At 39.3% G+C, this 26,447-nt stretch overlaps 1 long non-coding RNA gene across 12 annotated transcripts in view; it reads right to left on the reverse strand.

The window, feature by feature from the left end:
• Positions 1-26,447, reverse strand: part of LOC137203598 (uncharacterized) — a 220,998-nt gene that overhangs the window by 75,456 nt on the left and 119,095 nt on the right. For 7 of the 12 annotated variants that reach the window (XR_010933191.1, XR_010933195.1, XR_010933185.1 and 4 more), the window contains exon 5: positions 14,242-14,312. The exons of 4 other annotated variants lie outside the window; for them this stretch is intronic. This is a non-coding gene — a long non-coding RNA (uncharacterized lncRNA). Of the gene's footprint in view, positions 1-10,223; positions 12,845-14,241; positions 14,313-26,447 lie in introns of those variants that run through there. One more of the 12 variants, XR_010933196.1, reaches the window with a different exon arrangement.

Below are 26,447 nucleotides of genomic sequence, written 5' to 3' on the forward strand. Positions count from 1 at the left end.
AGGCTCAGAGGATTATGTAAGCTGCGTAAGGTAACAGCCAGCTCAGAAGATGTGCAACTGGGACTCCAAACCCTCAGGGTCTGCTTCCAAGTCTTTGCTCTTTTTCCCGACCCTGTACTTCCAGGATTTGACAACAGACCTCACACTTGAAGTGGGTTCTGTGCAAGCAGTAGGTCTCTGCCCTCTCCCCACAAGTAACTGTGTGTGAGGATCTCAGGAACCATCTTTCTCCACCCGGTATTGGTCTCAGAAATCTACTCTACCTAAAAATTTTTCCTACTGTCCATTTCAATCACATGTATGCAGTGGAAACAGGAAGGATTACACCCGAAAACCTAAACTGAATTCTATTCACCTCTAGTTCTTACAGGAAACCTCCCCACAAATGTTTCTACTTCTTTGGCCGCACATTATCAAATAGCCAAGCATTTGATAACATCTTACTTCTATGATTTCGCTTTGCTTCATGTCTGCACTTTCCAGGATTCAATATGTTTATAAGAGTTAATCATGGGTGTACCTGATTTGCTGTAACCTTTTCTTAACTTTTCAGTTATGACTGAAGGATAAAAAACTGGAAAATATACTGAAAATCCCCAACAACACCACATTCAAATAGGACATGATCGAAAGAGAAAACATTTGCAAATTTAAAAAAGGAAAGCACCTCTTTAGACTAGGGCCAGTGTCTCCAAGCTAATGCACTTCATTCAAGACTATTTGTGTTGTATGTGCCAACAAACTTAAACAGGCATAAGGAAAAAGGGAAATCTTTGCTTATGTGCCAGAAATGTCTACAAGTAGCGCTGCCTTAGGTTTGACTTGATTCAGGACAAAAACTGTGTTACTAAGACCCAGAGGCTCCACTTCCTTCCCGCTGGCTCCCTTCATAGGACGGCCCCATGCCTCTCACCCTGTACCACCAAGCCCAGAGGAAGAACAAGAGCTTATCTTTACCGGAAGTTTCAGCCCACGTTTTCTCATGTTTCTTTGACTCTCATTGGGTTACCTCCCTGGATCTGAAGCAACTGTCACGGTCAAGGTGCATGGGATATACTGATCCATTTAAGCCAACTGACCCCACCACCAGAGCTAGTTTTGGAGCCTTTTCCCTCAAAACAGGAAAGGAGGTTTCCCTAAAGACATCTGCAGTTCTTTAACTACCAGAGATAGGAGAATGGGTGTTGGTCAGCTAACAATTAATGTTCTGAAATTGGAGTCCAAGGATATTTAGAGTTTCCTGAATGGACTTTATTATATGCCAGAAAATATATGAGAAAAAATTCATATCTTTAAAAATACTTAGTTCACCTAAAATTACTAGCCGCCACCAGAGTCTACATCTCTGAATATGCTGTTAGAAAGTGGCTTAAACATACAGAGAATATGCCAAAGATATATCATTGCTATCAATTATCTTGGATTACTCTTCTTTCTTTCTTTGAATACTCCATTTTATAACAAACGAGCACACTTGATAAATATTACCTGATTTAGATAGATTTTTAGATAAAAAATCAACCAGATGCTCTTATTTAGTTGTTGTAAGAAATAGGTTTGATATAAAAGGGCTTACTCAAAATAAATACATGTCTTTATATTCTGTGAATATAAAGGTTTTTAATAGGTTCTTTTTTCATTGGTGAGAACAACTGAAGGATTATAAGAGAAATCAAGAGCATTGGAAAGACTAGAAAAGAGAAATGCAAGACAGTAAACTTGCAATAAACTGTCTCTTAAATGGGACAATTCTGCAAATACTCTAAAAATCAGAATAATAATAATGGCAATAATAATAATTAGAATTTTCAGTCTGTAGTGGCTTTCTACTAAAGGCCTATAAAGCATTTCGATGTAATGGGATAATATTCATGACAAAGCAGTAGCCATCGCCATAAATGTACACAGCACTTAAGCACTAATGAGGAACTTTGGCTTTCCCTGCCTTGTAAAAGCATTTCCTCTAAGTACTTCTCAACATCAGGAGCATTATCAGTGACAGATGGGAAGCCGAAGAGTGACAGGAAAGTGAGTGGTTCATTACAATAGGGTACAATTGCACCAGCTGCGATGCTCGGGAGTTTTTACTGTAACCAACCCCTTTCCACATAAAGCCTGCATGTTTACTGACGGCTGCTCTCTGAGATGCGCGGGGTGCTCTGGAACTCCCTGCACACCCCCTCAGAGCCAGCAGTTTTCTCCAGCCCTCCTCTGCATCTGCTCTGGGGCTGCCTCAGTTCGTTCAGGACTTCAACTCTCTGCTTGGGCTCCTCCAGTGACCAGCTCACTGGTCTCCCAACATGTCCATCCTCTGAATTCTAACTAGAGTGGTATTTCTAAACACAAATTGGATCTCCCTCTACTTAAAATCATCAGTGGCTCTCGTGTGGGTTTAGGGTGGAGCTCACTGAGCTAAGACTGTGCTGCTGTCTGGTTTTCACCCTGGAGGCAGCTGAGGCTCCAACTAAGTGATGCGCTGAGACCCTCCTGTCCACACCCACAGCCCCAGCGCATACCTCAGGTGCAGCAGAACCCAGGCACCTGCGGCCTCTGCCCACACTGGGCAGCTGGGCAGGGCAGCAGGAAAAGGGAGGGAGCACCTAGGGGGTACCCAGGGCAGGGAGAGGGCCAGGTGGGGCTCAGAGAGTACAAATTCAAACACACAACAAATAAGAAGGCGATGCAGTGCCTTAGGCTTCAAGTGTAGGGCCCTTACGATCCTGAGACCCATGGGCCCTAGGGTAGAGCACACATACTTTTGCAATAATAAAAAGTGATATTTCAACGTATATCATAATGACTCTCTTCAATGCCTTTTAGTTTTCAAGGGCATATTTATTTTTTCATTACCTTCTAGGGGAAGCAAGTAATTATTAAGTAGTATATTAACATTATTAAACTCATTAAAACTCATGGAAGCACAAGATATTTCAAGTTTTATGTAGAATTTAGTATAAAGAATAAGACTTCTTTAAAGTGCTATCCAAGGGGGTTTAATTACAAAAAAACTTAAAAAAAAAAAAAAAGAAAACCAAAGATTATCCCCAGAGCTTCCAAAAAGAGTACAACTGGTGTCAGAACACAATTCCAGGGAAGTACTTCTGAGAAGTTTGAAGGGCAGATAAAATGTTAGTGGTAGAGTGTACGACACTGTTAACTTAGATCGAATTGAAGCATTAAAAGGATACTTTGGCCTTGGACTGCAGAATGGATTTTTACTGCCTTTTGATTTAAGTATTGTTAAAACTGCATGCAAGATCATAAACAGAAAAAAACCCTAAAGTCATCACGAAAGGGATTATGGTGGAAATAATCCTTCCTTTAAGACCCCAGATAGGTGGAATTTCTTCCTGTGAAACTTACATTTTCAGATTCTCACAGTTGGGTGTGCAGGCTTCGGTGTAGTATGTGAGATGTGTACAACTTTGCAGTATTAATTATAGTGAGTGTTTTTTTTTAAACATTAATGAAAGCCGTATGCATGTGAGATTTTCCAAAAATGTGAGTATCTCCCCCCTCCCATCCGCCTTCCTCTCAACCCTTTTGGAATATGTGCAAAACACTTCTAAGTACAGCATGTACTTTTCTTCAGTGCAGTCACTTTTTCCTAATGACCATTTATGTAAACCTCGGTAATGTCGAGAGCAGAGAATTCCTGCCGCAGTATAAATAGCTTGTGAGAACTCTGCCCTTGACCCCGCTGCACCAAGGGAATAAGGGTTTCTAATGACTGGGTTCTGCCCATGGCCCAGACCCAGCGGACTGAACGTGGCCATTCACGCTGCCTGGGCTGGTCAGCGGCCCCAGCCCTGAGGCTCGGCCAGTATTGGGCTGATGCTGGGGATTCTAGGGTCGGCTGTATTGTCTAGTAGGGAAACTGATGCTCACCCCAAAGCGTGTTAACCAGGGAAAGACTCTCCACAAGAAAGTAGCATTCACCACCACGAAGGTTTAGAAACTAGGAAGTCCTTCTACCACTGCAGGTACACAAAGCACATGGACCTTCTCCCAGCATCAGTTCTCTAGTATCAGGGAAGCCTGTGGAAGTGGCCCCAGGGGTAACAGAATATTCTCGACTTCTCAAATTACAGCCTCAGAATAAACATACATTTCCTGAAAATCCAGAGAATCCTTTCTGTTCCACCATTTTCTCCTTCTAATCAGGATTAAAAGGAGAAAATACAACATTGTCAGCCTTTACCAATCCCATTCCATCTTCCACATTTTCTTCTCCCCCAGCCCACTTCTTGGTGGTAAGTAAGAACTTTTTAGTAAACATATGACATCTAAACAATTACCATTGCTTTGGTGGGAGCAACTAAACACGGAACAATTATCTTCTGTTAACACGGTAAAAAAAAAAAAAAAAAAAGTGAAGTTGTACAAACTCTGATAACTCTGCCAAAAGCCTTTGGTCCTCCTCTGTGACGGTCCTGCTCCTGGGATCCATTGCACATAGTAAGGGAGCCGTTCAACTGTCTCCCATTCAAAACAGATGTGACTGTAAACTCAGTTCTCTCTGTGTTGAATCATTACCACTAACTTATTGTGACACCTTCACTGTGAATACCTGTTAATAAACACTATTGTCTCACAGGTGCTATGTTTATGACTACAAAGAAATGAAGGGCTTTGAGATGTTGATGTTGGCACATAAATTATGTGGGTTATTTTGTAAATACGGTCTAAGGGAAGCGTGGGCTTCTGCTGAGTGTGCAGCTATGTGGATGATGGCCCAGGTGTCACCTTTGAGTTCTGCCCACAGTTAAGTCTGTGACAGTGTTCTTGAATACATGTCATCACTTCCTGCTTAAGTTTAATTCCAGAAGAGGGCAAGACTCTCTGCAAATAATGATGGCATTTTCTCTTGTCAGAAAAGAAAACTTGTGGATTGGACATATTCCTTTTTTTTCTAAGCTACCAAAAATCTTCAAATGAAATTAAAGGTACAATTGTCGTGTTTAATATTCTCTCATCGCAGGTAATAGTCTTATCCTTTAGCTGCATTTAGATGATTCCTCAGCTCTTTAAACTCTCCAAACTACACGTTTAACTATTTTGCATTGTATTATAACTTGTAAACTAACTCAATCCCTTTTAGACATGGAAAAGGTATAAAATTTTCAGAATTAGGAAGGATTATGGTTTTATTTATGCCATGGCTATGCTGGGAGTTCCTTCCTTGTAAACACAGAGCAGGATTTTCTCCTGTCCCTCCCCGCCTCCCAATACTCAATTTCACGGCCAGTGCAGTTGACCCTAAACTCCGGCAACCAGCAAAGGGTAGTGAGGAGAAATCACCAATGTCAAAGGGAGAGTGGGGCCGTGAAGAGCAGAAAAGAGAAAGGAAACAGGGATCCCGCGCACGTAAGGACCATCCTCCACGCCAGGCGGAGGACAGTCCCCTGTCCCCCCTGCTCTCCCTCCTGAGTCTGGAGTGAGGGCTGCCTCGCCACTAGGAAACACTCAGGATCCCAAGGCGCTGTTTCTTGGTATCACTCCCCTGCCCTGAGTTCTTTGGGGGCATCTCGAATCTCCCAGGGCAATGACCGCCTGGCCACTCCCTCACTGCCCCACCTCCTTCTTCCAGTAGGTCTGAACACCCCCATGTGTGCGCTTCTGTTTCCTCCTTTCCCACAGTGTGATCAGACCACCTTTCTTAAATATCTCCTATTTCACATTTAGCCTGTGCCTGTGTAGGAAGACTTCCTTTCTCTGCCTTTCTCTTTCTGACCGGGCAGGGAACCTGTGAGATATGAGGAGTACCATTTCCTTTTTCCACCACGGCAGAGAGGACTGCAACGATCACTCCTCTCCCATGTGAACCAGAGTCTCCTTATGTCATAATATCCCAGCTCCACAAAATGTGTCCTCCAATGATGGGGCAGGGACTTACAGTTGTGGTGAGACTACATTCATATCTAATCGGCAAAGTGCAATTACTGCCTTTTCAAATGCTTTCTTTCCTTTTGCTACTTTTTCCTCCTAAGTGCATTGAAAAAAAAATTTTCTTTCTTATCAGAGTCTACCATGGGGAAAAGGCTGGGCTGACCCTATTCCTGGTCTCAGCACACATCCCAAGAGCATGCGCCTCTGACGTCCTTGCTTAGCTGCCCCGCCCTCACCTTCGCAGGTTAACCACAACATGCAACATCCCCAGATCTCGTGCATGTACGCGTTGCATGAGCACAATAAGCAAGAATCTATACCCCTCCCCAGAGATTTAGGTATTGAATACATCTTTGTAAGTATCTTTCTAAAACAAACAGGGACATTGCCTCTTCCTGTCCTAGGAACCTGCACGGTTCTACTGAAAGTGAAACCCGAAGGCAGTCACATTTGCTACATGGACCCATTCATATGTGGTTCTGGGATTATGGATGAGCAACTGCTCCGAGGCCAGGGAGCTCCAGGTTGGTCTAAGCTATAACTTGTAGGGTATAAAGGTGCACTGAATTCTCTCTCTCAGGAATTTGACCCGAGACTACGGAGAAAGGGAGACAGCTATTGGAGACAAAATACCAATAAAAAATGATAGAGTTAACTTCTGAAAGTACAACTAACTGTTCTTGTCTTAAGAGATATTAATTCCCTACATGATCTTTTTTTTCTGAAAGGAAATGAGTGAACTAAAATATTAACACCATTTTTAAAATGTGACTTCTCTTTCAAAGTGTTTGGAATAGTTATCTTCACAAAATCTGGCCAGGAAAACAGAGAGTCTAAAAGAAAATTTAAAAACTGCTTCCACTGGAGATGCATCTAAAGAACAATTGGTTAATTAAAACAATTTTCCTCTGACATTTAAAGCCTCCTTCGAACAAAATGTTTCCAAGCCCTCCACAGCTTGCCTCTGAATGAGTTCAATGATTAATTCATCTGAGAAAGGTGCTCCCCCGCTCACTATGTCCTCAAACAAAGAGCAATTGATTCTGCACTATCACTGTTTTCACGTGCTAAGTGGTAGCACAAATGATTCATTCATAATTCTCTGTGCATAAACCTCTAGATTATGGCAGGTTATTGAAATACTTCAGGCTATTTGTCATATTCTTATCAGCAGTACCCAAACAAATAAGTCATCTCATCAGTTCTAAAGTAGAAATATAAAAACAAAACAAGGTGACTTTCATTTGTCCACTTGCTACATCCAGTACAATCATGCCTTTGAATGGGAGAATCTCTCCACACTGCTGATGTTTTGGATGGTGGATTCCCACAGAATGGTCGCCACATCCAGCTTCATGACGGTCCAGTGGTGGCCTTTGATCTTGGATAAGTTGCCTGCCTTGCTCTAATCTATCTGAGTTTCAATGAAAGCTTGCATCCAGTAACCCACAGTTCATAAAATGAGCCTTCATTTTGTTGTGATGAGTGGGTTGAATTGTGCTATAGACTGAATGTTTGTGTCTCCCCAGGATTTATAGGTTGAAATCTAATCCCCAGTGTGATGGTGTTAGGAGGTGGAACCTCTGGGAGGTGAATTAGGTCATGAGGGTGGAGCCCCCATGACTGGGATAGCCCCCATGACTGAATGTGGCCTTATTTGGAACCAGGGTCTTTACAGATGAAATCGAGTTAAGATGCCATCATCCTGGATGGAGTATGATAATGTCATCCTGGACAGAGTATGATGATGTCATCCTGGATGGAGCATGATGATGTCATCCTGGATGGAGTATGATGAAAAAACACAGAATCTAACAGTAGATTAAAAGATGCAACACGTGCTTGTTCCTCTTTGTCCCTTTCTCTTTCTTTGTTGTTTTACTTTGTTTTCATAGAATCACAGAATGGGATGCCCAATTTTGAGTCATTTTACACAATGAATTCTAAATCAAGAGCTAAAGATCTGTTTTATTTTTATGGCAAATTATTCTGTACATGGCTTCCAACAAAAAGCTTTATTTGAAGTTTTCAAAAAAAAAATCTAGAAAGCACTTCTTATTTTTGTATGTGTATGTGCATGTGCGTGTGTGTGTGCACCTATAGGATGCTGTTAAAATGTTTAACAACTAGTTGATACACATTATGGCCATTAGAACAAACACTGTCAAAGAGCTGAAACGGCTGTGCCTGGCAGTGCTAAATGGATGTCCAGGCATTGCAGGTATGTCAGCCTTATGTATATGTGTGTGTAGATACATGTAAATAGACATATTTCACATTCAACTATAAATAAAATATGTTTATAGAACTAGTAGAATGCTGAAGTTATGGCTTATTCTCTCAAAAAAATCAAAATAATATTTGAATATTAACTGTCAAATGTAGTTGTAACCTCTAAGGGAAAATCTTCTCTGTGGTTTATATACAAAATCTGCATCCAGCACTTGAAGTATAAATATCTATTTAATATTGTTACATGAAAACATGTACTTCTAATAATGCTTGTGAAAACTATTCATTGTATGTACAGGTACAATTTTAAGAATTTTAATTGAGTAGGAAAATAGATTAAAATAATGTAAATATTAGGGACAATCCTTTGGAACATTCCACTAGCAAATCATTATAACTTTCTGAGTTATAATGTTAAAGTCAAATATTTAAATTAAAATAATAATACAAAGTAGGTTAATAGAGATTTGGTTAAATTATAATTCTAATCTCTTTAGAAGTATTTGGTGTATTGAAATTTACAGTGGAAAACAAAATAACCTTTAAGTACTGTATTGAATTAGACTTATTTGGACATTAATCTCTCTAAAAAACAAAACAAAAAGCCCCCGTTAGGGAAGGATTCACATTTTATAAAGATGAGGATGAGTTATAAACATTTCAACTGCGCCACATCAAATTTTCTTAATGAGTAAAAATTATAAAATTATACCATCCATGATAAAATTAGTATGGGAAAGACATTGCAAGAGGACAAGTGTATACCTTATAAAAAATTATGAAGAAAAGATGAAAATGATAGAGAAAAGAGGAACATAATTTATTCTTCCAATCAATCTTTTAAAGACAGTATTTAATAATCATTGTAAGATGAAAATCGCTTGAAGCTTATAAAATAAATTTAAAATTTTTGGACATTGAATTATTTTCAGTAAAGTACATTTTATAATTGTCCAAGCAGTAAATCCTCAGCACAAATTTCCTTCTAGAAAAAAATGCTTCTGAAAATCTTTTCCCTGAATTATATTCAGCTGTGCACCAAAAGGCTCCTAATATCAGTAATGTGCCAGTTGGAACTGAGCCTCTATTTGGTGTTGCAAACCATGTTGGCAGGAGCAAATCTGCACCCGATGGGGCTGGGGTATTACCATTCTTGAACAAAAAGTTCAACTTTGAAAATTTCGGCACAAAATTATAATAAAATTGCAGTGATAACTGTTTTGGGATGATGCAATTTCAGGTTTATATTTGTGTGCCAGAGATCCATTCCTTCACATGGTAGTCACCTTTAAACCTGACATCAACTGTGTATTCATTTTAACCTTGTGCCATTCAGTGTGTCTTAGCTCAGGCTGACAAGTATCATAGATGGGGCAGGTTAAATAACAAAACGTTTATTTCCTGCAGTTGTGGTGGCTGGGAAGTCCAAGATCAAGGTGCAGGCACATTGGGTTTCTGCTGAGACTCCAGTTTACAGACAGTGATCTTGCTGTGTCTTCATATGGTGGAGAAAGAGAGACCATCTGTCTTGCGTCTCTTTTACAAGGGCACTAATTCCATTCATGAGGGCTCCACCCTCATGACCTCATCTAATTCTAATCACCTCCCAAAGGCCCCACCTCTTAACACCATCACGTTGGGGGTTAGGATTCAACATATGAATTGATGGGGCACAAACATTCAGTCCATAGCACCATGTTAGGCCAAAATATAAATTTCATTTGTCTCTATTAAAAGAATGTAATCATAATCTGATTTCAATGTTTTGCAATACAACATTCCATACTCTAAATACTCCCCCTGAGCAAATTTGAGACAGGAGAATAAATAATGTTTAAGTAAAATTTTATTTTATGTATTTTTCAACAGATATTTTTTCTCTGTACTTTTAGAAGAGTTTATATCATTGTGAAGAAATTATAGGGAAGTGATTCATTTAACATAAGGAAGAATATCTTCTAAATATTAGCTTTGTGCCAAAATGAAGCTTGGCTTACCAAATTAGTTTGTCATTTTCCCATCTAAGTTGTATGATTTCTGGTTGAGGATATGGTAGAGGGGATCCGTAACTAGGTAGAAAATTCAAATAGAAAAACTGGAGATTCTGAAATTATTTTTATTCCACAATCAACTTTGTCTTTGTGATTAACCACTGATCATCAGCAATTTATCTCTAATTAAATCAACTGGGGGTTGAATGAGGGTTTAGCATTGTGCCATATTCAGGTGTTGAGCTTGAATTCTGGTTACTTCCTTTTGTTTGTGCAATATAATGCCATAGCAATTCACACGATGTGGAGACTAGAACAATCATAAAGCAAACAAGGTATGACCGGAGCCCCAGAAAGACCCTCCACCCTAGCTTACCTTCTAGTGTTACTGCTTATACATAAGCATTCCCGCCTTTTGCCTGTTTTTCACCTTTGGGTAAATGGAATCATATTGTATGTATTCTCTCACATATTGACTCTTTCTCGCAATAGTATGTTTATAATATCAACCATGTTGCTGCCTGTCCAATCATCATTGTTGTGTAGAGTTCCATTGCAGGCATATTCCATAATTTATTTATCTAGTCCACAATTTTTATACTGTTGGGTTGTCTTCTCATTTTGCTTATTATTAATCTTGCTGGAATAAACATTCTTCTACAATTATACAGCTGCACAAGGACATGAGTCATTCTAGAGTATATACAAGAGTGGGACAGCTTGGTTAATAAGGAATCTTTGACGATTCTGGATAAAACAACTACTCTGTAAAATGACTGAGCCAATTTGTGTTCCTCTCAGAAGACTGTGGAAGTTTCCATCGTGCTATATCTTTGCAATCTCCTCGTATTGTATGGTTTTAAAAATTAGTCTTATATATTAGAAACCTGGGCATGAACAATCTTGGCTAGATCAACTTAAAAAAAAAAGATTGTCTCTTCTGTAAATCAGAAGTAATGGTAATAGTAAGAATAGCAAGGTTATTGTGCAAATTAAATAATTAAATAAAATACTGTAAAGTGTTTACGGCAAGACCTGGCATTTTGTATATTAAGTAGCTGCTTCTATAATATGAGCTGTGATACAATTAAATTCAAAAGAAAACCAGACAATAAACAGCACAGGCATTCACACAGAAAGCAGAGTATAGAACAGCCAGGAAGGAGGCTTCTCAAAGAGGACAGGACTTCAGCTGGATCTTATAGGTAGATCTCCTATGAAGACAGGTAGGACCCTCCAAGCAGGAGTGAAAATATGAGCAAATGTATTTCTGGACATGCATTTGTCTTTCCCAACACGCATGCCACTTCTGACATTGTCCCTGTAGTCATCTACATGCTGGCTGAGCACATGCCTGGCTCTCAACTTGGTAGAGCTTGTTTCTGTGGGGAGATCGGCTTCAAGCCAGTTCTTGCTGATGAGAAATTTTCTCCCAAATGTAACAACTGGGAAGTCAGTTGTTGAGTACACTGAAACTAGACTCAGGTCCTCTTCTTTGTCATGAATTAATAAAGTATATGGTAACCCCCCAAACAGATTATCATGTCAGAAACCGTGCTGCCTCTGCGACATTTCAACAACCTCAGTTTCCATCAATTATTTCCTCATATCATATATTGACCTCATGTCTTAAACCCATGAGGTAAACAATTGTTAATGCATAAATTAAAATGGCTATTTAACATTTATTTGTGTATTAACTTTTCAATCAAATTAGAATGCAAATTCATAAGGACACATTTTTTTGTCTGTAATATTGTCTATGTTAGCCCCTGCTTTCCTTAGACAGACAGGCAGACAGACAGACAGACACACACACACACACACACACACACACACACACACCCCAAGTGTAGCAATCGTCTACCTCCTACCACCACAGCTTGTGGTTCGCTCCACCTCAAATCTCTGTATTTTTAGGTTCTGGTTCCCGACCACTATCTTCAATACACTGCTAGTCCTAATTATTACTGATATCCACACACATGGAAATAATCTTAACAAAGATTTGGCTTCTCATTTTTGAAACTCCTCAAAAATCGTACGTTCAGCCTACCCGGCACTCACCTCTGAGTTCCTATCATGGACCTTGTCATTACCAATGATCACAGCCCCTCTGTAACCTTTATTTTGAGCATCCCATTTTTGACTGCAGCTTCCTTCTTTTCAGCTCATCCACTCTTATGTCTCCATGGTAACAATAACCCACCAGCCCCCAGAGACCTCACTCCCTTTCTCTTCCTGCTTTGCGGTCTTCCCACACCCCCATCCTTCCTTCCCCAGCCACGTCCTTGGAATTGCTCCCTGCACACAACTCTAGCTCTCAGTGAAAACCACCCCTGCTTAAATCCTGCCCTACAGTCGTCACTCCACATTTGCACCATTGCATCTGAATATGGCTGGAGAAAAACTTATACCCGTGATGGTTTCCCCTGAAAGTCATGGTCATAAGCACAGGTGTACCTATGGTGGTGCCAACATCTTCCTGTTTCCTGAGCTCATTCAAATTCCCACTCTCATAAACAAACAAAGTTCCTGTTTCAAGAAATAACATAAAATAGGGCTTCCCTGGTGGCGCAGTGGTTGAGAGCCCGCCTGTCGATGCAGGGGACATGGGTTCGTGCCCCAGTCCGGGAAGATCCCACACGCACATGAGCCATGGCTGCCTAGCCTGCGCGTCTGGAGCCTGTGCTCCGCAACGGGAGAGGCCACAACAGTGAGAGGCCTGCGTACTGCAAAAAAACAAAAACAAAAACAAAACAACAAAAAAAAGAAATAACATAAAATAAAAAGATAGAATAAAATAAAGCCACTACAGTGGAACATCTGGAGGTTCCAACCACATGGACCCCACTGCTAGGATTTTGTGCATACTCTGCCCTCCCTTCTGTTACTAAGGCAGTGATCCTAATGCCAAGGCAGTCCCTCGTCTTGTGCACTAGATTCCAGCCTCTCGCCTATTCAGGATGACTGCTTCACTCAGTCTTTCCTCGCTTCTGCATCCATTTCTTTTGGAAGCTCACCTAATACTGTAATGTCTCCAGTCTTAAAATAAAAAGAGACAAAACCCCTCTCTAGTCTCCACTTGCTCCAATAGAAACTGGCCTATTCCCCGCAGCAAAATGCCTTACGTTATCAATACCAGTATCTCCAGTGCTCTTCCCCTCCACTCCCATCCGAAATGGACTCACACCAGGCCTTCCCCACCCCACCCCACCAAGGCTGCTCTTGGAAGGACGTCAGCGATGATAGGTTCTTGGTCCTCACCACGTTTGCCCCTTTGGCACCTCTGGACATAGGCGGCCATTCTCTCCTTGCTTGGCCCCCAGGACCACGATTTCTTGGCTTTCCACTACCGGTTGTTCAGCTGTCTCTCCTGACTCGGCTTCATCTTCCTGATCTCTTTGTGTTGGAATGTCCAGGGTGCAGTCTGTGGAATCTGGCTTCTCTCCATCTACACTCACTCGCTTCATGATCCCATCCCATCCCATGGTTTCTAACCACGTCCACAAGCTGAAGAATCTCAGATTGACATCACAGTACTGTCCCTGACCTGGACTCATATATGCAGCTGCGTTCTCAACACCGCCACTAGAATTTCTGAAACTTAACTTATCTAGAAGTGAACTCCTGATCTTTACCTTTGAACCTGCTCTCCCACAGTCTTTCTTTTCTTAGTTAAGGAAACGCCAAACTTAGGTGCACTGGCTAAAATCTTACAGCCACCCCCCAACACTTCTCTCGCACAAGCCCAGTTTATCAGCAAATTGTGTGGGGTCTGTCTTCACCACACCCCCATATCCATCTACTGCACATCACCCTACTGCCACCATCTTGGTCCTGGCCAGTATCATCTCTTGTCTGAATTATTTATCTCCCTGCTTCAACTCCACAGTTTATTTCAACACATCAGCTAGAATATGCCTTTTTAAAATAGGTAAGATTATTTACACTTATTTATACTTGTAATAATATGTTACTTCCTCCCCTGCACTTTCTATACTGTTCTACAGCTTTATTTTTCATACCACAAAACTTAAACCAACTTTTAAAATGCTATGTATTTATTTTACTTATTTCCATCTTTCCCAGTTGGAGAGTAAGCTCCATGAGGACAGAAAATTTTTACCTTTTCAGTTCCCTGATGTATTCTCAGGGTCCAAAATGGTGCCTGGCCCGCAGTAGTGGCTTAGTAAATACCTAAAAAATAGACAAAACAAAACAATATAGACAAAGACGAAACAATATAGTATAGTAAATATCTATATAGTATAGTAAATATCTAATAGACAAAATAGACAAAACAATATAGTATAGTAAATATCTAAAAAATAGACAAAACAATTCGTTGAATAGATCCTTATCCTGTCTTATTGCTTCTATTCCCCCAAATTACTACAATTTAAAAAAAATGCTACTTAAGAGTTACTCTGAGAAATCTACATACAAGAAAATGGGTGACAAAGTCAAACACAGTTCCTACTACATAAAATGAGAAATCAGAGACATGGTGAACACTGACTCTACGCAGACAGCAGCATCACGTCTCACAACAATTTTTGTCAACTGCTAGAAATCTGGGGCTGTGAATATTTGGTTAATAAAGACTTTAACCCATATGATTCTCTTTAAATAAAGGACATGAAATTATTTATAAAGCCATCATTCAAAAGTTGAATTCCAAGATTAAAGATATAAAGTTCCTTCTTGTAAATACCTCCCCCCCACAATCTCTCACATCTTTCTCTGTCAAGAAAAGGTAACTAAAGGAATCTAGAGGCCTGGCGGTCTCTGAATCAGCAGACATCTAACCAACAACCCATGTTGGTCTGTTGTGTGAGCAAGAAATAAAATTCGATTGTGTTAAGCCACTAAAATTGAAGGTTAATTTTTTTTTTTTTTTTTGCGGTACGCAGGCCTCTCACTGTTGTGGCCTCTCCCGTTGCGGAGCACAAGCTCCGGACGCGCAGGCTCAGCGGCCATGGCTCACGGGCCCAGCTGCTCCGCGGCATGTGGGATCTTCCTGGACCGGGGCACGAACCTGTGTCCCCTGCATTGGCAGGCGGACTCTCAACCACTGTGCCACCAGGGAAGCCCGAAGGTTAATTTTTTAGCATAGTTAGAACTATCTAATAAATACACTCTCAGCTAGCATATGTATCCCCTGATAGTAGAGCTACATGCCATTCATCAAGGTGCCTGTGGTTTGCCAGCCTGTCATTCTTTGATATTTCTAATATTGGGTATGCGTTAAGCAGTCTGACACAGCATTCAGGTCTAGAAGTGGCTTTAGAATTCAACTAACCTTTGCTTCTAATTTTATGAATGATTAAATTGAGTCAAGTAGCTGGAAAGAGGTAAAGCTAAAAGTGACCACAAGACCCCTTGCTCCTTACTGTTTGCTCATTCAAAACTGTCCCTCAGCAAATATGCTCTACACCTGCATGTGCATGGGTGTAATGATTATACTTGTGTGTATACATGTACATCTCTACACACACATATATATGCATTCCATATATAAAAACAGTTGGATGTTAAATTCCTATTTTCCTCGTTTAGTTTTATCTATTTTCTAACTTTTTAATTATTTTAAATTTTAGTATAATTAGCTTATGATAAACCACACACATTTTAATTATACAATGTGATAGGTTTTGACATAAGAATAAATCCATGAATCCATCACCACGATCAAGTAATAAACGTATCTATCACCCCTCAAATTTTCTGTGTCTTCTGGAATCACTGTCCTCACCCCCAACCCAATGTCCCATCCCCAGGTAAAAACAAATCTATTTTCTTTCATTAAAGATTACTTTGCATTTTTCAGAATTTTATATAATTTGGACAGAGGATCAAATCATACAGCACGTGTTCTTTGGGGGACGGGGAAGATGGGCTTCTTTCACTCAATAATTATAAGAGATTTACCCATTTTGTTGTGTGTCAGTGGTTCATTTGTTTTTACTGCTGAGTAACATTCTATTGGAAGGATATACTACAATGTGCTTATTCATTACCTCATTCAGGGGCTTTGGTTGTTTAGTTTTTGTCTATTTCAAATAAAGATACTATTAACATTCATGTACAAGTCTTTGTTTTAAATATATGCTTTAATTTATTTTGGGTGAATACCTTGGGTCACAGAGTAGGTATATGTTTAACTTTTTAAGAAACTGCAGAATGTTTCCCAAGGTGATTGTACCATTTTATATTCCCAGCAGAAATTTATGAGGGTCCTAACTGCTCCACAGCCTGACATTTTAATGTGCATATAGTGATATCTCACTGTGGTTTCATTTTCAATTCTATAATGGCTCTTGATGTTAAACATATTATCATGTGCTTATTTGCCATCTTACCAGTATCTTTCAAAAAAGCATAAGTTCTTAATTTTGCTGAAGTCTAATATCAATTTTTTACATATTTTTTTGTGGATCATGTGTTGACCTCATATCTAAGAAATCTTTGCCCAACCCAAGGAAACATATAAACTCTTTGTTATAGTCTGGGAATTTTAACAGTTTTAAGTTCATGCTTAGACCTATGATACATTTTGAATTAAACCTCCACTAGTTTTTTCTTTCCTTTCTTCCCCGTATGAATATCCAATTGCTACAATGCCATTTGTTAAAAAGCTAATCCTTACCAGACTGAACTGCCCTTTTACCTTTGTCAGAGTTCAGTTGACTGTATATGTCTGGGTCTCTTTTTGCACCCTGCACTCTGATTCATTAATCTGCTAGCCTATCTTGATGCCAAAACCACACTGTCTTGATTACGTAACTGTAGAGTGATTTTTGAAGTCGGGTAATGTAAGTCCTTCATTTTTCTTTCTCGAGGTTGTTTTGGCTTTTCTAGATCTTTGCAATTTCACATGAATTTTAGAAACTGCTTGTCAGTTTCTCAAAAAAACAGAGCCTGCAAGGATTTTGGTTGAGATTCTATTGAATCTATAGATGAATTCATGGAGGATTGACAGCTTAACTATATTGAATCTTCCAATCTACGAACACAGTATATCTCTTCATTTACTAAGGTCTTCTTTAATTTGTTTCAGGATGCTTTTTTCAGGGTGCAAGACTTGTATATATTTTATTAGATGTATCTCTAAGTGCTTCATATTTTTTATTCTACTGTAGTGGTATTGTTTATTAAGTTTTAATTTTTGAAGTTTCATTTCTAGTATGCAGAAATATAGTTGAATTTTTCTAATTTTTTATTGTGGTAAAATATACCTAACAAAATTTCCCATCTTGCCCACTTCTAAGTAGACAGTTCAGTAATATCAGTACATTCACACTGTTGCACAACCATCACCTGCCTCCGTCTCCATAGCTGTCTTTATCTTGTAAAACTGAACCTCAATTATCATTCAACAATAACTCCCATTCCTCCCTCCCAACAGCTCCTGGCAGCCTTCATTCCATTTTATGTCCCTATGATTTAGACAACTCTAAGTACCTCATATAAGTGATTTCATACAATATTTGTCCTTTTGTGACTGGTTTATTTCACTTAGCATGACATCCTCAAAGTTCATTCAGGTTGTAGCAGATGTCAGAATTTCCTTCCCTTTTAAGGTTGAATATTATTCCATTGTATGGATAGACCACATTTGTTTATCCATTCATCTGTGATGTACATTCGGGTTTCTTCCAAGGTTTAGCTATTGTGACTAACGGTGCTGTGAACATGGATGTATAAATATCTCTTCAAGACACTGATTTCAGTTGTTTGGGGTATATATTCAGAAGTAGAATTTCTGGACCATATGTTAATTCTATTTGTAGCTTTTTGGGGAACCTACATACTGTTTCCACAGAGGCTGCACCATTTTACAGTCCCACCAACAGTGCAGAAGAGTTCCAAATTTTGACATCTTCATCAACACTTTAAGTGTGTGTGTGTGCGTGCGTGTTCTGATAGTAGCCACCCCAGTGGGTGTGCAGTGGTACCATGTTGTGGTTTTGATTTGCATTTCCCCAGTAATTAGTGACGTTGAGCATCTTCTCATGTGCTCATTTGTGTATCTTCTTTGGAGAAATGTCTATTTAAGTCCTTTGCTGATTTTTGAATTGGGTTGCTTGTTTTTTGGTTGTTGAGGTTTAGGACTTCCCTATATATCATGGAAATCAAGCCCTTTTCAGATTTATGATTTGCAAATATTCTTCCCACTCTGTGAGTTGCCTTTTCACTCTGTTGATACTGTCATTTGATGCACAAAAGTTATATATTTTTATGAAGTACAATTTGTCTATTTTTTCTTTTGTTGCATGTGCCTTTATTGTCATATCCAAGAGATTACTGTCAAATCTAATGTTGTGAAGATTTTGCCCTGTTTTTTCTAAGAATTTTATAGTTTAGCTCTTAAGTACAATTGATTTTTATATATTAATGTTGTGTCTTGAAAACTTGCTAAACTCATTTATTAGTTCCTCTGGCTTTTGTGGTTGTGGATTACATAGGATTTTCTATGTAGATGATCATGATGTTATCTATGAAGAAAAACAGTTTTCATCTATTTCAGATTAAGTTACATGGAAATAGTTGGATACTTTTCAGATCCTATTTTAAGCTCTGTTAGTCAGGCTTTAGTCTAGTGTAATTTTGCTCCACTATTGGGGAACTACATTTTTTTTTTTTTTTTTTTTGCGGTATGTGGGCCTCTCACTGTTGTGGCCTCTTCCGCTGTGGAGCACAGGCTCCAGACGCGCAGGCCCAGCGTCCACAGCCCACGGGCCCAGCTGCTCCGTGGCATGTGGGATCCTCCCGGACCGGGGCACAAACCCATGTCCCCTGCATCAGCAGGTGGACTCCCAACCACTGCACCACCAGGGAAGCCCGAGGAACTACCTTTTTAAAACTATCTGATGCCCATGGATTATGACGTTTCCCACTCTCACTCCTGGGACACAAACTAGTTCTGGCCCTGTGTTAGCCCTGAGGGTTGTTTCCTCTCCTCCTTTTGCGTAGTTTTCTCACAGGCATCAGCTCATTGGTGCTCAGCTGGAGGCTCCGGCGGGGCCCCTGCAGGTCCCCTGACCTCTCTGTTGATCCCTCTTTCCACTCCATTACTCTGCCCCACAGACTCCCATCAGCCTCCCTGGAGTTTCAGCTCTGTCTCACCCCAGGGAAATCACTGCACTCTGCCTGGATCCTCCTCCCTTGCACTTACTTGGCCTGGACACTCATCCGTGGAGAAAACGAGGGCAATCAGAGGTCTCACCTTATTCATTTCCCTCTTTCAGGGGTCCCTTTCCTTCATTTCCTGATGCCTGGTGTGCCTATATTCTGTTCAGTTTTTTAGATGTTTCATAAAGGAGGGTAAATCTGGTCCCTGTTATTCAGTCTTTGCCAAAACTGGAACCATTAATCTAATTTAAAATTAACTTTACTCTAGCACTCTTAATTGCCCACATCTAATTAAAGCCTATCATTTTGATGATATTGCCTCCATCTATGAATTTTTTTTCCCACTATGTTTTTTTAAAATTAATTTTTATTGGAATATAGTTGTTTTACAATGTTGTGTTAGTTTCTACTGTACAGCAAATATTTATTCTTGCCAGCTTGACATCTTGACTGTTCTAAGCTGTAAGGCCACGTGGTTTGGAAATAGGGTGTATTCACATATCAGGACGTTTCCCCAACAACCTTGTTGCTGACTTGCTTCTTCTAGAACTGACCTTACAGCAGCCTCTTTTGCCAAACACTGTGATTAAATGCTTTTTCCTGAGGTCAATAGAGCCACTTCAGCATTACCATTAGAACAATCTGTCCTATTATCACAGTCTGTGTTTTAGAACAGACCATCAGCTGTCCAGTACCAAGAGTATTTCAACGGTTGCATGTTAACACAACTGTTGCGGTTTTAATTATTTTCCTTTGTTTCTCCTTTTAAACTACAAAGTATGAACCATCTATTAAAATAAGGAGTAATTACACATTTTAACGATTTTTTACTTGCTTTAGCTCACCTGTTGTATCAATTTGGATGAGGATGCAGTCTTATATTTGAAAGTATTGTAGGCTCTCGGCAAAACACTTATGTCTTTATTACAATATGTCAGCCTTTGTACTTAGAGACCTTTGAGGACCTATTTAGTCTTCATATGAGCTTTTGGACTTATATTGAAAATGGATGATTTTAGTTAGAAAAAAAGACGTCTTGAAAAATGTCTTTTTGTTGAGTTCTTTCCTCTTGCTGGCAAATCTGAACTTATTTTGGAATGAATTAGTAGCACACTGCCATTAAATGTGACCGTCTGGTCGGTTAATCATCCTTCCCAAGTCTAGCAGCATTCTGGCAGAAACCATTGTTGAGGATGAAAAATTGTAAGTCATCTACTTTGAAGAGCTTCACAGCTCTAATAAATGTGATGTGTCAGCTACTTCGTTTCTAAGGGATTTTCTTTTTTTTTTTTCTTTTTTTTGCTTCCTATAATTTTCTAAGAAGGAATAAAGTTATAAAGGAGCCTACTTTCATGCGAATGAATTGCACGTTTTGGTTCAGGTCACCCTGCTAAATTTTACACTTAATAAATAATAAATGAAGATAGTAGAATGGAGAAGTGTTAAAGAGACAGCACATCCCTCCTAGAAAGAGCTTTCTGCCGGAAGAACTGGGCTTAGTTTCACACAAGTAGTCAGGAATCTAAAGCACAACAATAGCTGCAACTGTGATTTGGTTCAGGGAATGATTGTGATAATAAATGCTCCCGGTGCCATTCTTGTCTTTAGTAATAGCTATATTTAGTTTATTTTAAATGGAACGATTTAACACCTAACAGGAAACACAGTCTGGTGCCTTTTGAGACAGAGACAGAGTTCTCATGATCTTTCTTTCATTCATATACTAACTTTTAGTCCAAGAGAAACAGTTGGCTATTAAATAGCTCATTATGTGTAGTTAATAGTTGTGTGAACATTTTAAGGATAAACAGGATACTCTTCCAAAGATCAACTTTCACCTATTCTTTAAAATAAAAATGTGTTTATTCTACTTCTTAAGTGAAAATTACAATCTTGTTAAAATGGCGCTGACTCTCTCAAAGATATTTGACTATTTCACTGAATTGATACAACTCCCTTACCAGCGATACTTTTCTTTAGCAGGGCAATCACTGGAGTTAAATAGATGGCTCAGTCTTCATTCAGTCACTCTGTGTTCTGAAGCCTTCAGATGCTGCTTCCAAAGGATGCCAATTAAGACTTTGGCATTTTTAAAATATCTTCTTTTTCTGAGGATTTCCCTGACTTGAACAGGGAGGATACAGGAAAATTCACAGATGGCAGGTCTTCGGCCTGGCTTGATTACAGAGTCTCAGGAATGGAGCTGTGTAGTCTTCTATTTTTCATTATTTCTTTTCCGAGATTTCACTGAGCTATGCTTTGTTTTTTTCTTTGCTTTCATGATGCCTTTCTGAGTTTGCTGAAGTAAAGACTCTGAAGCTAAAATCCCTTGTAACACTGACAGAGTTTGTATTTGTTTCCTACAGCTGGTGTAATAAATTACCACAAATTGGGTGACTTAACCCAACAGTTTATTCTGTCAAAAGAAATCCAAAATCAAGGTGTTGCTAGGGTCGTGCTTCCTCTGGGACACTGGGTAGACGCCCTCCATGCCTCGTTCTAACCTCCAGCAGTGTCATCAGTCCTGGCTTCTGTCATCACAGGAAGTTCCCCCCTATGTCACTGTCTTCTGTGGCATCTCCCTTTTTATAAGGGCACAGGTCATATTGCTTTAGGGCCCACCCTAATGACCTCATCTTAACTTGATCACATCTGTGACCTCTATTTCCAAATAAGGTCACATTCACAGGGATAGGGAGCTAGGACTTCAACACATCATTTTTGGGGACATAATTCAATCTGTAACAGGATTCTACTCCCTCAAAGGACAATTTATGAAATTGACTTTTTATCCTCTTTTATTTAAAAAGAATAATTTACATTAGGAGTGTTGTTAAAAAACTACTAATTTGAGCATCCAGATTCATTGAATGAAAAATGAAAAGAACATTAAGAAAGTTATTGGGCTTATCCCCAGGCTTACTTTTTACCATTTATTGACAACATGGGCAAAGGATGTTTCACTGATACGGGTTCATAGATCTATGAAGTATCTTCTTATTTGGTTGACATTCAAACAGTATCAACTACTCTAATTCCACTGTTGTGGACTCATTTTGCCTGATACATTTTCATAAGCACATCAGACTCATCTTGTCCAAAGCTCACTAGCTCTTCCCTCCACCTCTCCTCACGTCCAGTCCTTCTCTGGTGATTGGCACCAACACTCACTCAACTCAGTTCAACAATCCAAATATGTGGGAGCCACCCCTGACAAGTCCCGTATCCTCATCCCTGTACATTTGCTCACCAAGTCGTGTCAGTTTTATCTCATCGGTGATGTCCAAATCTGTCCACCATCATTTGAGCCACCTCTCTCACATGCACCACCTCAATCACCTCCTAACATACACCCCTGCATTCACGCAGGCCCCCCATTAACCCCTCCCCATTTACAACCACAGTGAGCGTTAAAAAGCAAAAATCAAACCATGCCCCTCTCTAGAGCTAACTCAGTAAGTATTCCTTTCTTGCTAGACAAAGACAAAAAACCCAGAACTGGGTATTCTAGGCCTGCCTTACCTACTGCCAGCTGTTTCCTCTCTGTTTCTGAGTCCAAGATCAAGGCACTGGTAGATTCAACGTCTGGTGAGGACCCGCTTCCTGGCTATAAACGGACTTCTCCCTGTGTCCTCACATGGAGTAAGGAGTGAGGGAGCACTCAGGGTCCCTTTTATAAGGGCACTGATGCCATCATGGGGGATCCACCCTCAAGATCTCATCACTTCCCAAAGGCCCCACCTCCTAACACCATCACATTGGAGGTTAGGAGTCAACAAATGCATTTTGGAAGGACACATATATTCATTCCATAGCAGACCGCCAAAAATAATTATTTTCTTTCCTTTGAACACTGTGCATTTCTAGCCTTTACAGCCTTGTACAAGTGATTTCTCCAATCTGGAGCACAGCCCTCCCATTCTCTCATGTTTTTACCTTCTCCCAGTAAATATTTCCTCTTATTTCAGATTTCAGATCAATTGTCCCATTTTTGACTCATAGTCAACAACATTCCAGCCCCATCCTTCCTGATATACATTCATGGGGGACACATTATCTTCCTAGAAAACCTAACAGCAATCATAAGCAAGTAGATGTGTATTTAGCTGTCAAGAAACTTGTCTTCACTGATAGGATATAAATTCCATGAGGACCAGGATTAGATCTGCTTTCTTGTGACTCTGTCCCTGGATTTTAGTATTTACGACCACCTGTTGAGTGAATAAGTATGCAAGTAATGAAGACACAAATAATTAAAATTTAATCCTATTCTCCTCTGATTCCCTGGAAACCATTCTTCTCAATGTGGTCTTTAGGTTGAGTTGCAGACAGCACAGTGGGGGGGACTGCACCAAGATTTAAAGAAATCCTTTGTTTTGAAGATGTGGGTATTGAAAGAGACAGTGCATGTTTTTTAATCAATGTAAGGTAAAAGAACATTTCTGTGCAGACGTCCAGAAAGGAGTAAAGTGGTTCTTAATGTTCCTTATACCCTGAAGAAGACTCCTTGCTTCCTTGAGGACACTTGAGTCTGTAAGTATTTTTAGTGTAGATGAAAGAGTGTAGCAAAATGCAAATAATTTATGTTCTGAAAATAGAAGTATAAATAATGTATTGAGTATATAAAGCAAAACTGTACATAATGTACTTCTCTAATCTACTTGGAATTCAGGGCACTGCTAACAGCAGAACTGATGTATGGTATAAGAAATAGCATCAAAAGAATGAATGACACTGTGAGGGGGCCTGGTGAAGCCTTTGTCAATGTTACTACCTAATTTTTGCTGATTACTTTCTTGGAAATTTAGAGCTGTAGCTGAAGGCTGTAAGAGAGCATTTTGTCCAGTTCCTCAATCATTCCATTCCTCTCAGAGAAGAGGAAGGTATCCCACAAGAAAAGCAACAGAGACCAAGTTCTACGAATAGTGCCACCACTTATCATTTTAACCAATGGGAAGAGATTCCTATTTCTCATTCTTTGCTTTCCTCCTGAAAACCTCATAGTACTTCACTTGTTGATATGTAATACTTAACAATAACTTTTTATGTTCTGGCGAATAAAATGCAAAGCGTATCTTAAGTAAAATCAAGATGTGCACTTTGAAGCTTAGTTCACAACTGTGAGGTACTACCCATCATTGGGTGCCCAGTGAGACCCTTAGTATTGACTTGTTTAATTTTCCTCACCTGTCAATTGGATGAAATTATTTTTCTACTTCAGAGGGTTATTGTGAGGAGTGCTTACTTCAGACATATAATGGGCATTAAACTTAGCTGTTAATCTCTCTTTCCCTTTTCCCCCGAAAAACACGGGTCATTTGCAGCACATTGTTGAAATGCTCAGAAATCCATAAAAGAATCCCTACTATGTCCCATGTATCCTGGCCTTAAAAAGACTTCAGACCTTCTCAGTTGGCTTCATTGATAAACTGTTTATGCTTTAAGAAATGAGTACTTCAATTCTGAAAGTGTGCAGCCGACCCTACATGGTGTGTATTTTACAGATGATGAAGATGGTTCTAGAAATGAGGTCTCAGTGCACTGACAAAGGAGGAGCAGTAGAACCTGTCCTTTGGGAGATTTGCTGTAGAAAAGGAAGGGGATCCAGTCAGCTCTTTTTTTTTTTTTTTGAAGTATAGTTGATTTATAATATTATGTTAGTTTCAGGTGTAGAGCATAGTGACTCAATATTTTACAGATTATATTCCATTGAAAGTTATTAAAAATAATGCCTATAATTTCCTGTACTGTATAATATATCTTGTAGCTTATTTATTTTATGTGTTATGGTTTGTATCTGTTAATTCCATACCCCTATCTTTCCCCTCCCCACCTCACTGGTAACCACTAGTTTGTTTTCTATATCTGTGAGTCTATTTTTGTTTTGCTATATACATTCATTTGTATTATTTTTTAGATTCTACATATAAGTGATATCATACAGTATTTCTCTTTCTCTGTCTGACTTATTTCACTAAGCATAATAATATTCTCTAGGTCCATCCACATTGCTGTAAATGGTAGAATTTCATTCTTTTTTATAGCTGAGTGAGATTCCATTGTGTGTGTGTGTGTATATATACTGCAACTTCTTAAGCAACTTGGACACTTGGGCTGCTTCCATGTCTTGGCTCTTGTAAATAGTATGAATATTGGGGTGAATATATCTTTTCAAATTAGTGTTTTCATTTTTTCAGGAAATATATCCAGGAGTGGAATTGCTGGGTCACATGGTAGTTCTATTTTTAGTTTTTTGAGGACTCTCCATACTGTTTTCCATAGTGGCTGCACCAATTTACATTCTCACCAACAGTGCACAAGTGTTTCCTTTTCTCCACATCCTCACCAACATTTGTTATTTGTAGGCTTTTTGATGATAGCCATTCCTACAGGTGTGAGGTGATAGCTTATTTTGGTTTTGATTTGCATTTATCTAATAATTAGCATGATGCTGAGCACCTTTTCATGTGCCTGTCAGCCATCTGTATGTATGTCTTCTTTGGAAAAATGTCTTTTCAGGTCTTCTGCCCATTTTTTGATTGGGTTGTTTGTTTTTTTGATATTGAGTTGTATGAGCCATTTGTATATTTTGGATATCAACTCCTTGTCCATCATATCATTTGCAAATGTTTTCTCCCATTCTGTAGGCTGTCTTTTCATCTTGTCAATGGTTCCTTTGCTGTGCAAAAGCTTTTAGGTTTAATTAGGTCCCATTTGTTTATTTTTGCTTTTATTTCTTTTGCCTTTGGAGACAAATAAAAAAAATATTGCTGTGATTTATGTCAAAGAGTGCTCTGCCTATGTTCTCTTCTAGGAATTTTATGGTTTCAGGTCTTACATTTAGGTCTTTAAATCATTTTTAGTTTATTTTTGTATATGATGTGAGGAAATGTTCTAATCTCCTTCTTTTACATGTAGCTGTCCAGTTTTCTCAGTACCACTTACTGAAGAGACTGTCTTTTCTCCACTGCATATTCTTGCCTGCTTTGTCATAGATTAATTGACCATATGTGCGCAGGTTTATTTCTGGGCTCTCTATTCTGTCCATTGATCTATGTGTCTGTTTTTGTGCCAGTGAGTCCTCCTGTGATTTAAATCTTGTCTCCACTTCTGCTACCAGCCAGATGAAACTCTCTGCTCTTGAAAGGCTCTTGTCATTAGGCCATGCCCACATTCACACTCTCTGTATCTTTAGGT

Source organism: Pseudorca crassidens, chromosome 1 (assembly GCF_039906515.1).
Source record: "Pseudorca crassidens isolate mPseCra1 chromosome 1, mPseCra1.hap1, whole genome shotgun sequence".
NCBI lineage: Eukaryota > Metazoa > Chordata > Mammalia > Artiodactyla > Delphinidae > Pseudorca > Pseudorca crassidens.